The sequence below is a fragment of the Neofelis nebulosa genome, chromosome 11 (genome assembly GCF_028018385.1).
Source record: "Neofelis nebulosa isolate mNeoNeb1 chromosome 11, mNeoNeb1.pri, whole genome shotgun sequence".
Classification (NCBI taxonomy): domain Eukaryota; kingdom Metazoa; phylum Chordata; class Mammalia; order Carnivora; family Felidae; genus Neofelis; species Neofelis nebulosa.
The window spans coordinates 3,901,577-3,924,328 of NC_080792.1; the positions used below are offsets into that span (position 1 = coordinate 3,901,577).

At 45.1% G+C, this 22,752-nt stretch overlaps 1 protein-coding gene across 1 annotated transcript in view; it reads right to left on the reverse strand.

Annotated features, from left to right (window-relative positions):
- TSHZ1 (teashirt zinc finger homeobox 1) overlaps positions 1-22,752 on the reverse strand; it is a 75,003-nt gene that overhangs the window by 19,718 nt on the left and 32,533 nt on the right. The window lies entirely within an intron of this gene.

The following is a 22,752-nucleotide window of genomic DNA, read 5'->3' on the forward strand; positions in this document are numbered from 1 at the left end:
GGGTGTGGCCAGGGGCTGGGGAGAGGGACGGGAGTTAGCCTTTCATGGGGACAGCGTTTCAGTTCGGGAAGGTGGAAAGTGCTAGAGATTGAACAACGGTGTGAATGCCACTGAACTGTCCACTTCAACACAGTTAGAAGGTAAACCTTATGTTGTGTGTATTTTACCATCATGAAAAAAAAGCAGTTGGCGGGGGGGAGCCGAAAAGAAACAAAGAATCTGTTTTCTAACCAGGTCCACCCAGGCTCCTTCTAGCAAGCCCCCTCTCTGTGCACCCCAGGGCCTCACTACCGCAGAATGGGTTCTGCACTGCCACCTGGCCAGGCCTCGGGGGACCCCCCCCTCCCCCGACCTGTGTGCACGTCACCGGGGGCCAAGCGATCTGTCGTCCTGATGAGAGTGCAACCACATCCTTGTGGACCTCGGCTCCTAGCAGCTAGCATGGTACCTGAAGCAAAACAGCTGTTCAATAACGACCGGCTGGAATAATGAATTAAAGAACGAGTAGACCCTAGATTTAATCCAAAGCCAATCAATGTAGATGAACGCACTGAGGACGTTGCTTTGTTCACACAAACGGTAGAAATTTCTACGTGGCCCAGTCACCTGGGAAGGTACACCTCGCTGTTGCGGGGCAGAAATGACTTAGTTTGTCAATCTCTAGTACAAAATGCCCGTTCGGAAACCTTAAAAAACAAAAACAAACGAACAAACAAAAAAACGCACACTAACACGGTGTGTGGCAGTCAGGATCAAGACTCCCTTTCGTCAATCAAACACACTTCCTCAAAAGTTCTGACGGCCCTAATGATTCGACTGTGCGTCGGAACAACATATCAACAGGGATCATAAAGGAAAGAAAATGGGGTGGAAAAGGGAAAAAAACACCGCTCCGAAATCCTGTCTCAGAAGATCCATCTTTCCTGAGCTGTGCCTCCCGTTAAATCAGTAAGAATATCTGTCAGAGATGTCCTGCTACACCATTTGGCTGATGTCAAACCTAAATAAACCAGATCAGAAAACCAGCAAGTGGCAGGAGAGAAACGGATGGGCGCAGCGCGGTCCTCCCGTAACTCACATGGTCTGCTTGCTGATTTTGGGGGGAGGGGAGGGGGGCAGCGGTGGCAATCACCACAGTCATTTGCGGTACTAATGTCCAATTCAGCTTCCCTTCATTCCCCTGATTTAGGTGGTCAGAGTGGTTCCGTAGCCGACACGGGGAAGCTGTACTGTTTAGCAGGCTGTTTAATGGGAAACTGGCAGTCTTATTTCTTTTCTAGATTTGGTTTGTCACTAGGTCTCCATTACATGCCACTCAGCTTTGAAGTCTTTGGACAGGACTAATCAAAAGATGTCATTTGACCTACACAGCATGGCAGAAACTTGGAGAAGTCTCATAAAGCGACACTCTGGCTGTAAATAAAATGACATTATTATTTCCTCTCTCCTATCATGTAGAAAAGCCAATTATGGTAATGCACTGCATGTCAATGGAAATACAGCAATCTTTTTGGAGCAGCGACTGCAGGCATCAGTATTGCAACTCTCCTTCCTGGGAAAATCTGCCCATTGGAAAATGAAGAGGAAGGAGGTGATAGATGTCTTCAAGACGGTTAATAAAATCCCGGACAGCCAAGAAAAGCGCAAGTCAGCAAAACAACGGGGAAGTGCAAAATGCAAACTGTTAAGTTCCCAAATTATCTACTAATGTAATCGTCAGTGATTTATATTCCGGCCCCGCGATGGCCAGCAGCACGTCGCGCATTTCTGGGTGTCTGACTGACAGGAGAGGCGATTCATGGTACTAATAAGCCCCTTCATCCCCACTCCTCCTTAAGGAAGCCAACTCTGGTGGTGGTGGTGGGGGGGGGGGGGGGGGGTCTACACTTGTCCCCCTGCGATGCAATGTGGCCTGGAAAGTTACAGCCCCAAGGTGCAGTCCTGCCTGCCCCGTGTCTGCGAGACGAGGGAGAATGCGGTGCATTGTTTTAGAATGCCCAACCGGATGCACTTCCACGCGTGCAAAACGCCCCCCCTATCTTTCTCCCACCCAAGCCTGTGTCAGAGCCCAACAGGCATACAAAAGGTCTGCCCTGCTTCTGAGAGGCGAGGGCTCATCTGCCTCCTTTCTTGACCCGCTTCACGTCTCTAATAAGGGACAAGAGCATCCTTCAACTGGAGGCGACCACTCGCCAGCCGTGCACATCTGCTGGCAGAGGGGCGCCTGGCCCCTTCCCTCCTTTCTCCCCTCCCCGCATGTGTTCCCCTAGCGCAGAGGCAGGAAGCTCCCCCCACCCCGCCTGCGTGCACAGACGCCCTGCCCTTGTCAACTCTGGAAGCCACGCGCAGCCCTGTGTCTCCTGGCCTCCCGGCTCCACGGCTCGCCCCACCCCGAAGCCCCGCCGCCACGTCCGGCGCCGCGTGGCAGCTGGACCCCTACGGCGTGCGCGTGCCACGGAGTCCCCTGGCTTCTCGGGCCGTTGCGCGTGTCTGAGACGCTGGCGCGAACTTGACTTTTCCGCGGGCGTCGTGTATTCAGAACGCGAGAAGGCAGCTTCCGATCAACCCCGGGCAGGACCGGGGGTCGAGCTGCAAGGTAAAACGAGGCTTCCTCCGGGGGAAGCGCTCGAACGCTGCCGTGTCCAGGCTGCGGTGTTCGTTTTCGGAAAAAAAGAGGACCGTGCGGTCGCTGTCCACTGGAGTCAAGGAAATAAAGGGATTTTCAGAGCCGCCGGAGCCAACGGCAAAAATAAAAACTTTTTGGCTACGTCAGAAAATTTTTAAATGGTCTGATTGGTTTGGTGTAAAAAAAAAAAAAAGAAATTAATCATGACAAGTCATTTCTGAAACACACACTGCCACCCCGTCTTTTCCCCCTGCAGTTTAGTCTGGGTGCACAACACTGCGCAGATGAAATTGAGCGGCTTCGTCAAATTTTAGTAACTTTAAATAATATTCTTCATGTCAACACCGCCAGGGGCTTACATTCGTAAGGCTCTGCGTTGCACCGAGCCCGCGCACAACGGTCCCTCCCGGACGCAGGGCACGCGTCCTGCCAGTGGATCGACAGGAGCCCGTGACTGTACTTCTGGACTCAAGCACCCTCAATTGCAGTCTGCAGACAGGAGCCAAAAGAAAACCCAACGGCCCGACTTTAGTCCCACTTTTTGGCTTTCAAGGGACACCCTTCAGTTGCAACAGAATATAAGCCTGAGACTTGTTTCTCCTCTCTTCCTGGCATTCTTCTCGAGGACAGTGGTTAATACTATTATTTCTACATGCGAGCTGGGTCTCTGGTCACCAAAACTCCAGTCGAGGTTGGCACGCAACTCAACCCCGCACAGCTGCCTCCCCGTTACACAGACCCTGTGTTCAGTTCACACAAACAACATGCAAAGGGACTTTGAATTCTTACTGATGTGCGGACGCCCCATACAGTCTGTGATCCGTAAGTCAGCCTATGGCTTTTCCAGTCCTGAGGGCTCCTTCGGAGAGGTACCGCTTTACATACACTATTCTTACTTGGAAAGAGAATTCTAGAACAGATGAGTGAGTTCGTTCCCACAGGACTACCACAGGACTGCACTTTTGAGGTCTGTCCCCCGTCTCCTTACGCACTGGGCGTGCATCACGGCCTGTCACACCCCAATATCCCCGTCCATGATGGAGAGCATCAATCACACAGAGTGGGGTACCGCTCGGCTGTGTGCGTCCAGGAGACCATAAAGTGTGGGTAATATAGGGCTCTGTGCACCGACAAGATACCAATATCATTTGCTTTAATTAAAAGGTGTTTTTCCAGCTCTCATTTAACCTCAAACCAAAAGAGTCAAATCTTTCAAAAAAAAAAAAAAAAACCACCACTTTTTAAAATGAAAAATAATTCCTATAGCACATAAGACAAAACAATAAGCTAATGTCAGGCACCCTAGCAAAGCGAATTTTAGTAAATGTAATACTTCATTGCCTTCTGGGTGGGAACTCATGGCTTTGCGTAAGGGGGCAAAACCCTAAATTCACCACCGGACAAGAATTTCAAAGTATCTCTGCACGTCTAAGTTTTGAAGGGGGCTTCATCCAGAGAGGGAGAGGGGACGAGATGGGGGAGAAGCAAATTTATCCACTGGATATTTCACTCCCTACCCCAATATTAAATTTTATGTGGGGAATCTCGGGGTTTAAAAGCTTCACATTTTTGTGTAATAAAAAAGAAATACAATATCCTGTTGCTATGCGTAGTGACACTTTATGCAGGAAAGAAAACCATTCTCCTTAGCTATTCTTTGAAATACGACCTACCACGTCATTTAATTTTTGAAAACCCTAAGGTCATGTAACACACTTTCTCTGTCATTTGTAAGTACATTAACTCAGTGGCCATACGACAGTGAAATTATGATAATGGGCTGCGAAAATGGGTCAGGCAGGCACTGCATTTCACGTTAGCTTCAAACAACCATCAGAGCAGAGCTCAAATCAAATATGACAGTAGAAAAGCACGGAGTTTACTTTTCTTAAAGTGTTTCTACTCACTCAAGTACACACGCCAGACAAGCCAAAGGGGTCCCACCTTGGGGGTGAGTCCACTGCAAGAAAGTTACCCCACGGAGAGATATGTTCTCTTTCAAAACGATTTGGCCTTAAAATCACAGATGCCCTGTGAAGGCGGGGTGGAGGGTGGGGGGTAGTGGTCAGGGCAGGCTTCTCTCCCACCATCTCTGCACCAGGGTCCGAGGCCTGAACAATTGGGATCACATTCTGCAAACTGCTCCGTTAGATGAAAAATATTTGAAAACAGAAGCAATTTAATGTACGCATTTAAGCAAACAAACAAAAGCCCCCTTAGTAACATTTGCTGTGCGCTCAACTTTCCTGAAGGAAGGAAGGAAAGGATAGGAAGTTGATGCTGACCTCGCTGGGATGGCACATCTTTGAGTGACGTGTAAATGAACAAATAAGGAGTCTGTAACTCAAAACGCCTGCCCCTCAATTTCAAACACACACACACACACACACACACACACACACACACACACACAACTGACTTGGGAGTACACGTGAGGAATGAGAGTTTTCAAAGACACTTAAGGATGCGTGTCCTCATGAGCTCAATCTGACTGACTTCTAAGGTCCAGCGTCTATGTGGTTCTTTGCCTGGTAAGACTGGCTAGTCCGACCGCCCCTTCCGGAGACCCCACCGTGATCTCCAAAGAATGTACGTATCCGAGTGCAATTCCTTTTAAATAGCCCTTTCTCTTTCTTTTTTTTCCCTCTGTACTAAAAAATAAAATAATAAAATAAAATAAAATCTGGCAGAACTCTAAGCACGGGGTTGCTGAACACAAAGACACAGAAACACCATCCGTATGCAAAAGTTAACTGAATGGTAGAGATAATTGTTAAAATAATTATTTTGATAGAAGCCAGGTGAAAGCTTCTGTGCTGTATTGTCCTATTCCTGTTAAGGGTAAACAACCCATTTCAGATGTATGCTATTCACAATGACATTTTATTTTCGATTTCTTTTTGGAAAATAATTGTAATGAAAACCAAGGACTTTAAGAGGATAGCTAGCTAGATAAGTTTTGACATGTATTTCTGATTACTGTACCATAATCCTATCAAGGAGTGATATTATGTGCTCTCGTGATACAATATCTCCAGTGTATAAAATAACACTACGCTTTATAATAAGAGAAGACGCACAAAGGATAGTTGGGACCGTTCTATGGGTCAGTATCAATGTTCTATGGGTCAGTATCAACGGAAGCTCCTTGAAACTCTGGAGTTGACTGACAATGGGATTTAATGTAGTATAACTACAGTAGCCTTGAGCAAAGATACAATTATAGCTGAAAAGCATCTTATGTTCCTGACTGTTGCTGGCATCATGATATAAATCAACAATTGCTTCTTCCCTTTTCCTCTGCAGCCCCTCCCCTCCAAACTCAAAACACAGAATCTTCCAGAATCAAAAACTTGGTAAAAGGTCAGCTTGTTTTCGTCCGTGCCATAAAGACGCCATAGCTAGGTCTGACATGCATATGCAAATCAGCTCAGAAAAACACTGATTTCCCTTCACACGGAATTACTGTATCCGTATGAATATTGATACAAACACCACAACTAACAAACACACACACACACACACACACAATCTCTATGGTTAGTTGCCAAGCTGCAAACAAGAAACACAGATACACTGAATACGGTTACTGTTTCTTGGCCCCATAACTACAGCAAACCATTTCCTTAACTGATAAATACCTATTTTAATTTATTTACTTGTGTTAAGAGTTAGGAATGCTGATATTTGCTTGCTAGAAAAAGGACTTATAAAATATAAAACATGGGTCAGAAGAATATATTGATTATTGATAACATTTAGATGGGTGTTTAACACAAAACAGAACCTCGCTAGGAGGTAAAGAAAGAACAACAGAGATGGAGAATTAAACTGGCGGTAACATGAATGGAACTGCAGGTAGGTCCCACACTTCTAGCACCTTCTGGTCCTCCGAAAGGCATCTTCAGTCCAAGTGACATAAGATGAACCTGATTGTGACACAGAAGTAATGTTAGTTTGATAGATTACATTACTGACAAATGACTGCATGTTCTTTATTTTTTATTTATTTTCTAAATTTTTTTAGTGTTTATTTATTTTTGAGAGAGACAGAGAGACAGCATGAGAGGCAGAGGGGCAGAGAGAGAGGGAGACACAGAATCCGAAGCAGGCTCCAGGCTCTGAGCCATCAGCACAGAGCCCGACGCGGGGCTCGAACTCACAAACTGCGAGATCATGACCTGAGCCGAAGTCGGACGCTTCACCGACTGAGCCACCCCAGGTGCCCCTGCGTGTTCCTTATTTTTTTAAGAGACCGTATCTTTAAAAAATCTCGCAAGTACCGTATTTACTCAAATGTTTAACGAACCCACACACTGCCTAGTGTGGAGCTTCCAGAAGCACACAAGTTGACGATGGATGTGGCATGCTGGCACATGAAAAGCCCTGGGCTGGTCATCAGAAAACAGGTCCCTCATCTTATTTCCACAACCGGCATCCCTGGGACACCTTGACCAGTATCCACAAGCTACCCTGAGTCTGCATCTCCTCGTGTGCCACAAAGGCAGGGGTGTGGCAGACGATCCTTAAAACCCGTTCCAACCTGAAAACGTTCTTCGAGTTGCGAGGGCCATAAGCAGCAGGACGCAAGGCACAGACCACAAGACGACCGCGATCAGGACAGTGTGATGCGGTGACACCCGGAACCAATCGTGCCCACGGCGCTGGCCACACGGTCATGAAACAGCTTCTGCTGCTCGAAGGGCTTCTCGAGGAGAAAACACGGAGCGGCCTTGGGCGGTCAGAAAGGATTTCCCAAGGCAGAGAAGAACCTCTCTCTCCCGTAGAGGCCACAAGCCAGTCCACCTCAGGGGTTTGGTTTGAGTGACGGCCAAACCCTATGTGAGCTGGAGCCATTTATCTGCGTGTTTATTACACATTATTGGGTTGGTCTGTAAAAATCATCCCATGTGGAAATTAACATGTCCCCGCACATCACAACTCCTACTTGATTTCAAATCCCCAAAACCACGTCTTTTCATTTCAGCCGAAGCTCCCGTAGCCTTAAAACGCTGCGGCTGTTAGAAGCCCGCGAGGGTTTCTTCTTCTCAGAGTTCAGAAGTGAACACGCCGTGCAACCATCAAATGAGAAATCGTGTTTGTTTCAACAAGGTGGAACGAGGTTTGTTGCAACAAGGCAACACAGGAAGGCTCGCTTTCTGGGAGGGCAGCACCGCCCGCTGGAGGCAGTTCCTACACTCTCTCTACGGCCAACAGGAAGCACTAAGGTGCCTTCACCTCTGGATGTCCGCCTGTGGTTGAGTTTATGGTAATGGGCGCATGGGTCAGGCCATGTATTAAAGATGTCAGTATCAGCTGACAAGTATTCCAACGCCCTTTAGAGAACATCTTTCTGGAGGGAGATGACTGTTGTCCTTCAAGGCAATCACCCAGGAGACCATAAATTTGTTACAACGATGTTGCCATCAATCAAAAGTGGTTTTGGAACCTCTCTTTTGGCAGAATTAGTTAGCTAATTTCTTACAAGGCAGAGTTTCTTCCTTACGGTCGTAGAATCTGCTGCCCTTTCGTCTCTCCTGTCTCCCTCGTCTTTCTACTTGGCCCCCAGAGCAAGCATTAGGGTTATTGGCCAATATTCAGCTGCTTCTTTTCCAAGCACATCACAGGACTGCACTCCTTGAGATCAGAGGCAACTGAGGAAATGTGGGCAGGAACAATACTATGTCCCTTCCCAAGAGCCTTCAAGGCCAGTGTGTGCACCACCCACCACATCCGCCACGGTGACCCCCAATGGTCTAGGTGGAGACAACACGAACCTAGTATCTGAGTGCGGAAAACACGCAGCCTATGCGGAGATAGGCCCAGAGCTCACGTGGGAAAGCAAGTTCAGTCACTCAAAGCTGCAGACATGTGGGGGCTCTTTGTTACTGCACATCCATTCTGCATGATACAGTCCTATCCTCCTCCACACCCCAAATTACCGAGCTGGGTTGCAACATCCATCACCTAAGCCACTCGGCAGGCTAAGGACCTCCAGCAAGGAGTCTTTATAGGATGACTGTGGTGGTGGGGAGAGGGGAGGCGACGAGAGACCCAGACCAAGATCGGCAGTCAGGAGAAAAAACACACTTTCAACCATTTGCGTGATTTTAATCAATTGTATCTGACATCAGAGGTACTACAGAGATAGTGAGTATAAAACTAAGAGATCACCTAAAGCCGATCTGCCTGTAGGTCCCTTCAAACTTGGGAAATTAAGGCTTCCCTGGGCACATGCAAGTACTGTGGCTGTACATTTGTGTCTGGTACCCAGGCATTCAACGAACAAGTACTGTCACATGTCAATGACAAATGATGGAACCACAGAGGCAAAACTGATCAGCACCCACGGAAGTTCACAGTGAAAGCGGGGGTGACGTCAATCAATCCCCATCCCCTCTTTCCTCTGCAAACACTTAACAAGGGGGAACCAGCAGCTGGCCTAAGCCTCTCCATCTCAGGAAAGACAACAGGGACCCTGTGTGTAGTCGTGAGGCATGAGAAAATGGAAGGAAACAATGGCTTCGCTCACAAACGTGGACGCAGAGATCCTGTCGACACTCTTGTGCGGATTCAAAGCCACTTACTAAGCGTCAGCTATCTGGCACCAGATTACTCACTGCAGAGACGCAAGGTGAAGAGGCAGCCTTTGTCTTCACAAAGCCGAAAAGTAGGATGCGGAAAGGACACCTTCAACTCACTTTCACGCACAACAAAATGCTGGAAGTACTCTCGCGGAGTTGTAGACCCTGCGCTGGGGAAAACGTAAGGGCAGAAGAAATCCTTCCCTTGTCCGAGAAGATAGGAATAAACGTTTATTTCTGAAGCAAGTTCATACCCTAGTGAGCAATGCCAAGGACACAGGAGAAGCTGGACTGGGACACAGAAACACCACTCTGCAGCCCGGGCCTGCCTCATTTGTGCTCTCATTCATTCATTCATTCATTCACTTTTCCACTCATTCATTCGTTCACTCTTCCACACTCTGGCTCTGTCGGGATGAATGAGCTGGCAACTGTCAACAAGGCACAGTGTTGGTGTGAGGCCAGACTGGCACACACCTAAGAAGAGGCTCACTCTTTGCACACTCAAATGGATGCTGACGACACCTTTCTGGAAAGCAATTCGGCAATGAAAATGAAACGGATTCTTTGACCCCTGAACACCCGACTGAAGAACGTGTCCCTTGAAATACATAAATATCCAGCAGCATTGTCTGGGGTGGTCCACAACCACAAACAACCTGAACATCCACCAATAAGGGAACAGTTGAACAAATGTGAGACCTTGAAAAGTATGCAGCCTAAAAATAGACTAGGATGTCTCTCTGGAGTGATGATCATGACTTATTTTTAAGTGAGAAAATCAAACTGCACAAATGGATTCTGCTTTTTAGACAATAAAGATAGCCCCACATGCAGTACATATGTCTTCCCGCGTACGTACGAGCACAAAGAACCAGGCTGTTTTCGTGGGTTACCTTAGTGGGAGGGGAGATGGAAAGGGAGAAAAGGGAAAAAGATTAGTAACTTTCTTTAACCATTTTTATTATGAATGCAAATGTTTTTACACTTTTCCCTATTACTTAAAATAAGCATGCATTGTTTTAAAATTAAAATAATAAGTTAAGGGGCGCCTGGGTGGCTCAGTCGGTTAAGTGTCCGACTTCAACTCAGGTCACAATCTCACGGTCTGTGAGTTCGAGCCCCACTTCGGGCTCTGGGCTGATGGCTCAGAGCCTGGAGGCTGCTTTGGATTCTGTGTCTCCCTCTCTCTCTGACCCTCCCCCATTCATGCTCTGTCTCTCTCTGTCTCAAAAATAAACGTTAAAAAAAAATTTTTTTTAATAAAAAAAAAATAATAAGTTAAGAACATGTGAATAAGCAGGAGCTGACACTAACGTCATCACGGTCACCGTCATTATCACCATCACCATTATCACCATCATCATCATCACCATCACCACCACCACTATTATCACCATCAACACCATCAGCATCATCACTATCACCACCATCACCACTATCACATCATCATCACCACCACCATTATTATCACCATCACCACCATCACCATCATCATCATCACCGTCATCACCATCACCACCATCACTATTACCATCACCATCATCATCATCATCACCACAATCATCACCATCATCACCATCACCACCATCATCATCATCACCATCACCATCATCATCACCACCATCACTATTACCATCACCATCATCACCATCACCATCATCATCACCACAATCATCACCATCATCACCATCATCACCATCACCATCACCATCGTCATCATCATCATCACCATCATCACCACTGTCACCACCATCACCATCATCACTATTACCATCACCATCACCACCATCACCATCGTCACCACCATCATCACCATCACCACCATCACCATCATCACTATCACCATCACCATCGTCACCATCATCATCACCATCATTATCACCATCATCACCATCACCATCATCATCACCACCATCATCACCATCACCATCACCATCGTCATCATCATCATCACCACCATCACCATCATCACCACTGTCACCACCATCACCATCATCACTATTACCATCACCATCACCACCATCACCATCGTCACCACCATCATCACCATCACCACCATCACCATCATCACTATCACCATCACCATCGTCACCATCATCATCATCACCATCATTATTATCACCACCATCACCATCACCATCACCATCGTCATCATCATCATCACCATCATCATCATCACCATCACCATCGTCATCATCATCATCACCACCATCACCATCACCACCATCACCATCATCACCATCGTCACCACCGTCACCATCATCACTATCACCATCACCATCGTCACGGTCACCGTCATCATAATCATTCTTATCACCATCGCCATCATCATAACCAACAGCATCCATGACTCACTATACCGTCATCCTTCCTGAGTTTCACTGTAAGTCCAGATAAGGAGGGAAATCCCAAAAGCATACTGCAGGGCAATGTTCTTCAAACTGAGAGCTGTAACTCATTAAGGGGTCATAAAATCAAGTTAGTAACATTTTTATAATGGGAGAAAAAATATACAGATCTTTCTTGGACTTCCAATAGGGTTACATCTTGATAAATTCATCCTAAATTGAAAATCACATAAACTGAAAATGCGTTTCACACACCTGACATACCAGACATCGCGGCTTAGCCTGGCCTGCACTAAACATGCTCAAAACGCTTACATCAGCCTACAGGTGGGCGAAATCACGTGTCCAGGAGCACCCGATACGAGCTGGTACACACTGGAGATGCTATTTCAATACGAAGTCTACGTCAGTGGGGGAGCAGGGCTCGCAGAGAGCCCCCTGACAGTGTGTACCACATACACTCCATCAAGTCTTCCCAACAAAGCCTGAGTTGTGATCACGCAGGAGCCCAGATGGGGGCCGCCACGCTGGCGTTCCCACACCACGATAAAGCCGCAGACACCTTGTGTTGCGCTCGTGTCCAAGAACAGGCAGGCAGTGCCCTCCAATCACTTCCTCCTCACCATTCCATCATTTTACAGACAAAGACACTGAGGCAAATGACGCGCCTCGGGCCACGGAGCTAGGACGTAGCTGAGTTTCTGGGACCACAGGGACATGCATCAAGCAGCTGAAATTAGGAGTGTTGTCTGAAACCATGAAGATAAGCAGCAGGGAAGACAGATTTGACCAGGGACTGGGGGTGCCCTGAGACTATGCTTTCTGTAACAGAGACACCAAACCAGACGGAAATAGTCCAGAATCAAAAGCAAAGACTTCCAAGACTTTATCTACAGATACCAGCCACTTTTTCCTGCTAACATACAGCATCTCAAGCAACTTAAGACCGAATTTTTTAAATGAACAACATCCTGGATTAGGAACAGAGTGAATATCCTCAATCAATAAACCTTAAAAACATCTTCTCATAGGGAAGCACTTGCTCTGAGGAGTATGTCAAACTCTTACTTCCTGTGCTTGGTCCTACTCAAGGTTCTGGAACAGCAACCAAACTGTGTACTTCTTTGTGGCACGTGACGAGAAGCATGGTTTAGAGCAGCAATAAAAATGGCCCATTACTTAAAAATAGTTTAGCAGCTTCTATGTTACATTGAGCGTTTTGGTAAATGTTTCAAATGCATTCCTGCAAAACACAAGAAATCACATGCTCTTGGGGGTCTTGAGTAATCTGTCAATGAAGGCGATTAGTTTGGTAATGATCTCCCAACTGAAGACCAATTTGATCGAGTTACTTAATCGAATTCTTTAAAACTGCAACAAAGAACGGGTTGGGTCCTTTCTTCAGGGATACAGATGATACTGGGCATTTCACAGGCATCTTTGAGGCAATAAATACATGTCACCACTATTTTCTGATAAGTAGGCAATAAAGTAAAGTTGTCCAGACAGTTCTAAAGAATAGCTTCTCACCATACGTCTGTCATAAGTAAATTACTTCATCTGGAATGTCACAGATTAAAGAGAAAGCAAAACTCTTAATTCCAAACCTAAAAATGCCTCCTCTAACCTCGCTAGCTGTGTTTGTATGTGGGGAAGGGCAGGTGAAAATGCACAATATTGGTTTCTGTATCTACATGAGATGTGCTGCTTTAGAAGGATCCCATATTGCATATAACCATGGAAATTCCTAACGTCACTGAAAAATTCAAAGAAGAAAAACCTAGTTTACTTAAAGAATGAGATGTTTTTCTCATAATTCTCCCACGTAGTTCATGAATCACTAAAACAATGGTTACATGATGATGGTTCTAGAAGATTCCAGGGAACTGTCCTTAAGTTACCAGTTCTGGCTTTTATCCTAATCACTAACTCACACATGGATATAAAAAAAAACCCCTGCCCCCCCTCCCACCTCACTGTATTTTTAAAAGGACAAAGTAGAAACTATCTAGTAAAGGCAATGATAACACATCTTATTTTAAGGCCAGGAAACACAGACTCCATTTGGAATTTACAATCGCCACATGGACACATGACCTACTATGGGTTATGTGGTTCAGAAGCCTCTGTGACTTAGCTTGTCGGCTATGACCAAACCCAAGGCACATCGGTCACTCTGATTTCTGGTCTCCAATGACTCAAAGTTACCAATGAACAGCCACCCCACGAGGAGAAGGAACGGGGCAATTACTTGAGAAACGGAACTTACCTGATAAAGTAATGCCACGGTGCCTATCAATGATAAGCCATACGCCTTTTGAAAATGAATTCCCTTTAAAGGAATCATACCTCCTTACTGACTGCATAGTTTTATTGATAATAGGTCTTTTTTGAGGACTTGCTATTATTTAAAACATAGAGGTATCAGTTTCTATTGAAATACACTTAGTTGCCTATTTAAAGTCATTTGAGTGTCTTTATGCGTTAAAGTGTTATCGTTCGTGCCTTGGCCAATATCCCTATGAAAATAGCTCCCAAATTAAACTCCTAATAAATTAAGTTAATAATTCACCTTCATTAAGTAATTTAATTTCTTTAGTGAGCAATAAATAGTTCTTGTGACATTCTTCTAGGACATAAGTACAAATGTTATTTTTCTTCATTAGCCCAGACTCCTCCTGAGTACACGAGGTAAAATACACTCGCAAAAAGGCGGTCTATTTGTTATCCTCTGGTTTTGTAACTGCCTTATCACTGCAACAATTCCACTGTGTCCAGCAGAAATCAAACAATTCAGGCGGCTATTGTCAATGAAAAGTTATTTCTTAGAAACCTTACAAACTAGACCTTACATGGGCACTGAAAACTACAAGCACCATTTTCCTAAGATTCTTTTTAGATACTGTCTCATAGATCACATTTCAAACAGTTACCTTTTAAGAAGGGGCAACGGGCTTATAACGCATCCCCAGCTTTGGCAGAAAAAAAAAAAGACGAAGAAAAGACTGGTTAAAATACAAAAGTTACGTGTAAGTGTAAATAGCCTGTTACCTGTATTATCCACATTTGCTTCCTGTTGAGCAAAATGTGCCCTGGTGGTCAAATGCGCATGTCTACGGAACATTTCCCCCCGGTTCTTCCAGGCAGCGCGCAGCACCCCACCTCCACGGAGTGTGCAAATGAAACACTGGAGGTGAACAGACAGATGTGAATGCAACGAGACCCACATGTGTTCAGACAGCACAGTGGCGCTCTCCTTCCAAAGGCAGCATCGGAGAAAGCACCCCAGATGGTGGGGGAGGAAGAAAGGAAATAAGCATGTCAGAGGAACAGAACCAAATAGTTTCCAGCCAATTCGACGTGAAAATATAGACACATTAAAACAGATGCAGAAAGCGTACTTAACCATTGTGAAATGATATGCAAAAGCGCTTCCCAAAAAATACATCAAGAATTTATCCTATCAAGGACTTAACAGATATTGTTGACTACAACCACAGGGATTTAGAACTCATTCGGCAAAGCGGAGTCTTCTGGGTAGTTGAAGGGTTACTCTTTTAAGCAGAATTTTATAAAAAATGGTTAAGCCCTGGAAAATCTACATAAAATATACATGCTTTTGCCACGCTGTTTAAAGTATATTGCACACAATTAAAATGTGCCTGGCGACTCCATATAAAAACTTGGGGCAATCAGTAACAGCCACAAAGGGGCAGAGAACGATGCCATTTCCAATAAATGGGCTGCAGTGCTATGTTTTTCATGTGATTCATTCTTCTACAATAGTTTTTTTTTTTTCCTTTCTTCTCCCTTACTGTTAGGTCTCCTGTTATCACTTCTCACTGTTCTCTGTCTGCCTTTGCCTACTTCCAATTTGCTACTGTTAATTTGCAATGGCCTAGAACAGGTATGCGTGACCATTACAACCATGTGTGACGGAAAAATAAAATTCAAATGGTGAGTGAGGGAGGACCCAGAGATATTGTCTGCCAATAAATACATGAATTCAACGCATGGGCTTTCGATGCCCAGTGTCCTTTCATCCCTTCTGATTCTTAGCGCTGTCCCGGAAAAATAAACATGGTAATTAATTGGTTTCTGGATAGGCGAGGCTGTACTGTTTCAAAAATGATATACACATGTTTATGAGTGTCTTACAGCCTTATTTATATATGATCACTGTAAACCCTCCTAGTGTCCCACAAAGCAGTAAACATCCCCTTTCCACAGGTAGGCAAGACAGGGTGACGGGGTGGGGGTGGGGGGGCCCATGATGTATTATAAAAGCTGAACAAATACATGACTGTCAATTCCAAATTACAACACAGAATATAACACACCAAGATTTAGTTTTCATTTTAAAGCCAGAAAAAATCATTAAAAAAAAATTATGTTACATTAGGTTAAAGACGACCATGAGAGATGACCCAAAAAGCATAAATATTTTGGTAGATGTTACCCCAGGCCAGGGCCCTAAAGGAGTTTCAGGATCTTCAGCAGGAATTCGGCATGGGCAACGGAAATAAACAGTACACGTGTAAACCCATGTGATTTTATAAGTTTGTCAAGATGTAGTCCCTGTCACCAGAGAACACTGGAAAACTTGGAAAGGATGTCATAAAGTGGCACGTTTGGAAGACAAGTGCCACAGCCCATCCCTAACCCTGAAGACTGTGGTCGAATCAGGAAGACTTCACTATTATTAACACACTTTTTAAAAATCAGGTCCTCTCCCTCCCTTCCTAACCCGCTGTCCAGTGGGCGGTGTTTATATTCAAATATAGCCCTTCTCACTGCTTCACCATGTTTAAGCTCCTTTTCCTGCCAATTCACTCTGAAAAGATTTCACTTTTGAAACAGCCAGCCTTCACAGACGTGAAGACGGTTTCCTTTTCAGGCTAAATAGACCCAGTATCTCCCTGACTCTCCACCAGCCGAGGGAAGTCTCCGTCCCCCACTTGCCGGACTGCCACCATTCCGGTCATTTGTAAATCCTCAGGGATTTATTCGCGGAAGATGCTTTAAGGCATCGTTCTCAACCGATCCTTGACTTAAAGAACAAAAAATCCAAAATTTCTCCGTGAACTAATCAACGTCGACCAGCTACTGTGTTGGTGGTGTTGTTTTTGTTGTTTTAAACAGAAAAGCCACAAGGGAAGGTGGCCATAAAAAAGTACTAAAATGTAGGACAGAGCTACTATAGGCAAAATTAACAACAACGTGTGCTAATATAAAAAGCTTGCTAGAAAGTTATCGAAAATCAATAGATTTCCAATGCGCCAATAATAACCAGTTACAATACAACAGAAAAGTAACTCCACTCATAAGAGCAACAACCAACAGCTAAAGAAATGAACAGCCTGGGAGCTAGAACAAAGACACAAACAGTATGTGAAAAATCCACAAACCTTCCTAAAAGTATAAAAAAAAAAGTAAGACTTGAATATATTTGAAAATATATCATTTTTATTTTTAGAATGGCAAACTACTTCTGTGGAGACGCTGAGTTTTCCTGAATTAATTTCTTAACCCAACATCATTCCAATCCCACTATCTGAAGTATTATTTAAGCTTACAAAAGTGGTTCTAAAGCTCATCTAATACAGAGGAACAAAAAAAAATAACAATAATACTCTTCGAAAAAAAGAAGAGTAATGGGTCTAGGGGGTGGATAGAAAGCTATTAGATTATTTCAAAATATATTACATAGCCTCAGTAATTAAAACAGGGAGTACAGGTCAGGAATAGACAGACCGCTCATTTAAATCACAGGGAAAGCGAAGAGACAGCCCCGAACATATACAAGAATCCCGCGGACAATGAAGGAGCATCTGTAGAATTCCGTGTGGAGAGGACAGATCTTTGACTAAACAGAACTGGGAAAACTGGCCATCTGAAAACAAATAATGAAGTCACATGGCCACCACGCACCCCATGCCAAAATCAATTTCAGATATACCAAATATTTAAAAAGAATAAATCCATAAAATTACTAGAAGACAATAAAACCGAGTATTTACATAATCGTGGAGGTTGGAAGATGCCTTTTAAACATTACTTCAGAGGCGGAAACTATGCAGGAAAGGACCGGTGAGACTACATCAAAACAGCTCAGTCCATCAAAACTCTGCCACGGCCCAGGGAAACACACAGTTCTGGGGGTGCTGGAAATGTACACAGCCTTCCCAGAAGGCCAGCTGGCAGTGGATGTACCAAAATAATTTAAAACAGCCCAAACCTTTGACCTGGTAATTCTACTTCTGGGAATTTATCAAGGAAATGATGATACTATTGCCAAGATATACATACAGAGATATTAATTACATCGTTGTTTACATCTGTGAAACTGAGCCAGAACTAAATTTCCAACAATGGTTGATTTCTCAACTAAATTGTGCATATCAATAAAATGGGATAATATGCAAGTACTTAAAATGACAAAGCAGGTCTATATTGACATGGTAAGTGTTATGAGCTAAAAAGTAAACTGTAAAACAAACTATGTACGAAGAAACCACTTTGGTAAAAATCTATGTAAAGTACTTATATGTATATATTTGCATAGGAAAAGATCCTTCTACACCAAAATATCAACTTTGGTTATTTCTAGAGGATAGGATTTCAAATAAGCTTCATCTATTTTAAAATTTCGTTTTCTTTGTTCAAGGTTTTTAATACACACACACACACACATACGTGTGTCTGTGTGTATATTATATACATATATATGTGTGTGTGTATATATATATATGTATGTAAATATATCTCACTTGTGTAATCTTAAAAGATAACAGAAGAGGGCAAAAACACCACAAACTAATTTTTTAAATATTTTTAATGTTTATTTATTTTTTAGAGAGAGAGAGACAGATGGAGCGTGAGCAGGGGAGGGGCAGAGAGAGAGGGAGACACAGAACCCGAAGCGGGCTCCAGGCTCCGAGCTGTCAGCACAGAGCCCGACGTGGGGCTCGAACTCACAGACCGCGAGACCATGACCTGAGCCGAAGTCGGACGCTTAACTGACTGAGCCACCCAGGTGCCCCCGTCACAAAGTAATTTTTAAGTCAAACCAAAGGGTTTGCTACTATACAGATACTAGAAAGAGGAGTGAACGTCCTTATTAGAATTTTTCCAAATCCATAAAAAAATGAACAAAGCAATAGAAAAATGAACAAACACAGGCAGAAATAACTGGAAAAAGAATCTAATAAATACATCGTCTAATAAAATATATGGAAAATACGTGTAGGTGCTGCAAGGGTAACAGTGTGAGAAGAACTCGAAGTGCACCGGACCAGCCGTGACACTAAGTACAGAGATGATACCTCGCCTGCGAATATGCCACGTCCAGGGCCCCCTCAAGAGACAGACACTGGAGTGAAAGTCCGGGGTCCTCACCTGCCACCATCAACTGCCCAGCCCGCCTGGGTTCAGTCTGCTCATCATCCGCTAAAGGCACCCCATCCAAGACCCCCCGCCAGCCCTAAATGCACGACTGCAACATTGCTGGTAACTCAGAGTCACTCCGTTGGGTGATTTGGTCAAGCAGCGTCCCGGTGCAAAGATGCATAAGCTCACTGAGGAACTTACACTCTGGCAAGGGGCAAAGCCTGAAGCCCCAAGGTGACAAAGCCTCCTGTGGAGACCAAAGGGCTCTAGGGGCCCTTCCTTAAGGGACTGTTCTTTCAGCCTCCAGGAAAGAGGGATCTTGGCAGAAGAACTGGTAAGACTGAACGATCCATTCATTCGTTGGCTGGCTGGCCGTTCGTCCGCTCATTCACTCACCCAAAGTCTTCTCGGGGTCTAGAGTGTGTCGGGCACCGTCCTCGGCGGTGGAGGGGCAAAGGGAAGGCGGCTCCGATCTCGAGTTGTCCTCACTCTAGCGAGGAAGACAGACGCGGTAAGCAGGGCCAGACTTGAGGAACAGAGGAGAACTCGGTGCTGGGAAGTTCTCCCAGGTACTCGGCCGGGGTAGGGGGCCCCGGGAATGGACGGTGAAAGTCAAATCTGAGATTCACTGCCGATGGACAGAAGAGCAGGAAGGAGCCCCGGGTGGAGTGCAGGGCAGAGGCCAGGCCAGAACAGAACCTGCTTCCAACCCCACCCCTCCACCTCAGAGATGGAGAGACTGGGGCCTGAGCAGGATACATTCATTTCCCCAGGGCCCATGACATCTTGTCCCAAGAAACTCGGGATTCTTAAACTTTTCTATGACAGTGTTCTCCAGGACCTTTGTGGGGAGAGCTACAGGTGGACTGTCCTGAAAGGGAGATCTGAGCAGCTGGCCCAGCATTAAGTGCTGGTGACCAGGCACATCTCGGGGGGCGGGGGGTGGCCCCTGCAGAGACGTGTGCAAAGACAGTGCCACCAAACCCGGAGACCCAGGAGACTGGAGTGTGGGGGAAGGCGGGTGCCAAAAAGACTCCGAACCTTCACCCTTAAAGAGGCCGGGAGCAGACAAGTAAGGCGAGCAGGCAGAAGAGCCAGGGTGGTCCATGGTGAGCCCCCCCACCGCCGGGGACAGACGCTGAGTCTTCTCCCCAGACCTCTCCTGCCCCTCTCATTCAGCAAGCTGCAGACACGTCGATGCCCACCCCCACCACTGGAAAGTGCGGATGCGTCCTCTAAAACACAAAGGGTTTGTCCTTACGCCCACTGCCTTGTGCCTTCACCTCCTTCTTAACACACCAGATTTCTGGATCCTTGATTCTGCTGTGATTTCTTAACCGTTCACAAGGAAATTCTCAGCGGGCTCACACAAGACTTAGCAAGGAATGCAGACAGTATAGAGCATAATTAAACGATCACAGTTTGTGAGGTTGGACACACTACACCGATAGGGCTGTATTATTAACAGGAAAATATAATTTCGACAAGTAAATGTACATATATGTACATACACATATACATATGCGTGTATATGTATATGTATATGTATGTGTATATGTATGTGTGTGTGTGTGTGTGTATATATATATATATATATGTCAGGTTTAATTGAAACACTAGCTTCCTATACAAAATGGGCTCCAAAGAGAAAAAATACACTTTTTTAGAATTTGTGGTTTTTCCGTTTTCTTTTTACTTCAATCCTTCATTAATAGGGGCCAATTAGCTGTCAACTGTATTTACAGAAGTCAATTGATATTTTCAGTCTCTACCTTTCTAAATTCATCACCACTTACCCTATCTCGTCATAATACACAATCTTTGAATGACACAAAATGAGAAAGGAGTATCTAAAGAATCCCAAATTAATGCCTGAAATACACACACGAAGATGAGCATAAAAGAAATACGTGGACCGAAATCCACTACTTTCTATACCAACCTAGGGATTAATACGCTTCTAGCACATTCCACGTGAAACTTCATGCCATGTTATTTCTGAAGGGAAAAAGTCTTCATTAAAAGCAGCAGTATTATTAAGTTGGACGCAAGCACGAATTTTACACTTGAACTAGAATGCAATTATTGAAGCCACGGATGCCGTGATGAGCCACGATTTGGACGCTGTCTGTGAGTGTGATAAAAGTCCTGTCTGCCTGCTGGAGGCATAGTTTTCCGGGCTAGAAAAATTTTTCTAAGCTTGCCTGTGTTTTTCATACCCATCCTCGAAACATAGTTCTAGGTGCTTTCTGTTGTTTGCGATTTCTTCCAAAAAAAAAAAAAAAAAATGTATTTGGCTACTGCCCTTATCTTTATATCTTAGAAAGCAGAGTTCTGTTTTTCTGGTTTTTAAATGCAACCGGAAGCCTAGGGTTTACTTTCACTTTGCCTGCACTGTGGCTCTGAATAAATAAAACCTTTAGCTATCGCCCTTCTCTGTTAACGTGAACAGGAAGTTTAAAAAAAAATAGCGAAGTCTAAACATTTCTAATAAGCACAGCAACAAGTACATTCAGTGATAAAGTTGCCGATATTTTTCACACTTCAGAAGAAGGACAAGGCTGTGTGTGTGGCTACTCCTCTGTTTCCCTAATTACACTAAATACGGGAACATCATTAGCAAATGACAAAAATGGCCTCACCTCTGCATCAGAAACCTGCTTTACCGGAAAAGCCGGAAAAATGCAGGCAGCTGTACTCACAAACAGAATGAGGGGGAAAGATGCTTTCCAAAATGAAATTTCAGGGGATGATTTTTTTCAAAGTAAGAGAACTCAAGGGGCCAGGCAATCCGTGCACGGACTCGAACATCTGTTTTAAGTCATAAAGGCCATGAGATTTCGGGGGGTTGTGCCATCTGCTAATTCAAACGACTTCCTACAAAAGCATGGTGCCCTGGCATCTTCGAGGAGCAAAGGCACAGGACTGGGCCGGCTGAGGGATCAGCACAGGCCCGGGGAGGGGCTGCACAGCCCTCCAGAGTTGGGGCAGGCGTGACTGTGCAACCCTGGAAACAAGGTCACGTCCACGGCGGGGCAGATCTCCAGCACCTGTGCCGTGCGCATTATCTGTAGGAAAGCCCTGGCATTCGGTGAGGGTGGCAAGCAGGCGGTGGAAGCTACCAAGCCAAGGTGCTTTCGGCCAGTTCGCTGGCCCTGTGCAGGCATGTCCACCAAAGGCGCCTCCAGAAGGGAAAATCGTATTTGGGCGCCTCCATTTGCTGGAGTGAAGATTATGAAGAAGCCGTATATACCGCCAAAATACTGCGGGCTCCAACATGGAATAAATCCTCCGGCCCCTGGCTCGCGGCGGCCTCTTCAAGCAGGGTTTCAGTACTCCATTACCGTGAATGTTCTTTGGCCCCCAGCAAAAAATATTGACAAAATTCCGCTTTGAAGACAGTTATTGTCTCTGTGTACTTGATGGCAGCCTTCAGAACTCCACCTGCTGGCATTAAATTCTTGAGTTTGGAGGAAAGGAGAGAAAATCTGCCACATCTCAAGCTCTTCTGCTGGACCGGCAGCAGGCCAAATTATTCTTTCAATTAAACTAGTTTTGTGCCTAAAAGAAAAGAAGGCCACAGGTTTTCAATTCCCTCCCCCCACCACACACACACACACACACACACACACACACACACAAAGAATCAAAGCCATCACCACGTCTAAATCCCATGACTCGGACATGATCTAAATGGCTTAACAGCATTGGATAATACAGCTCATAAAATTAAATCTAGTATCAGATTTCAGTAGTGCTAATTGTGGGATCTGAGCTCACAGGCAATCAAGTGATGGACAGC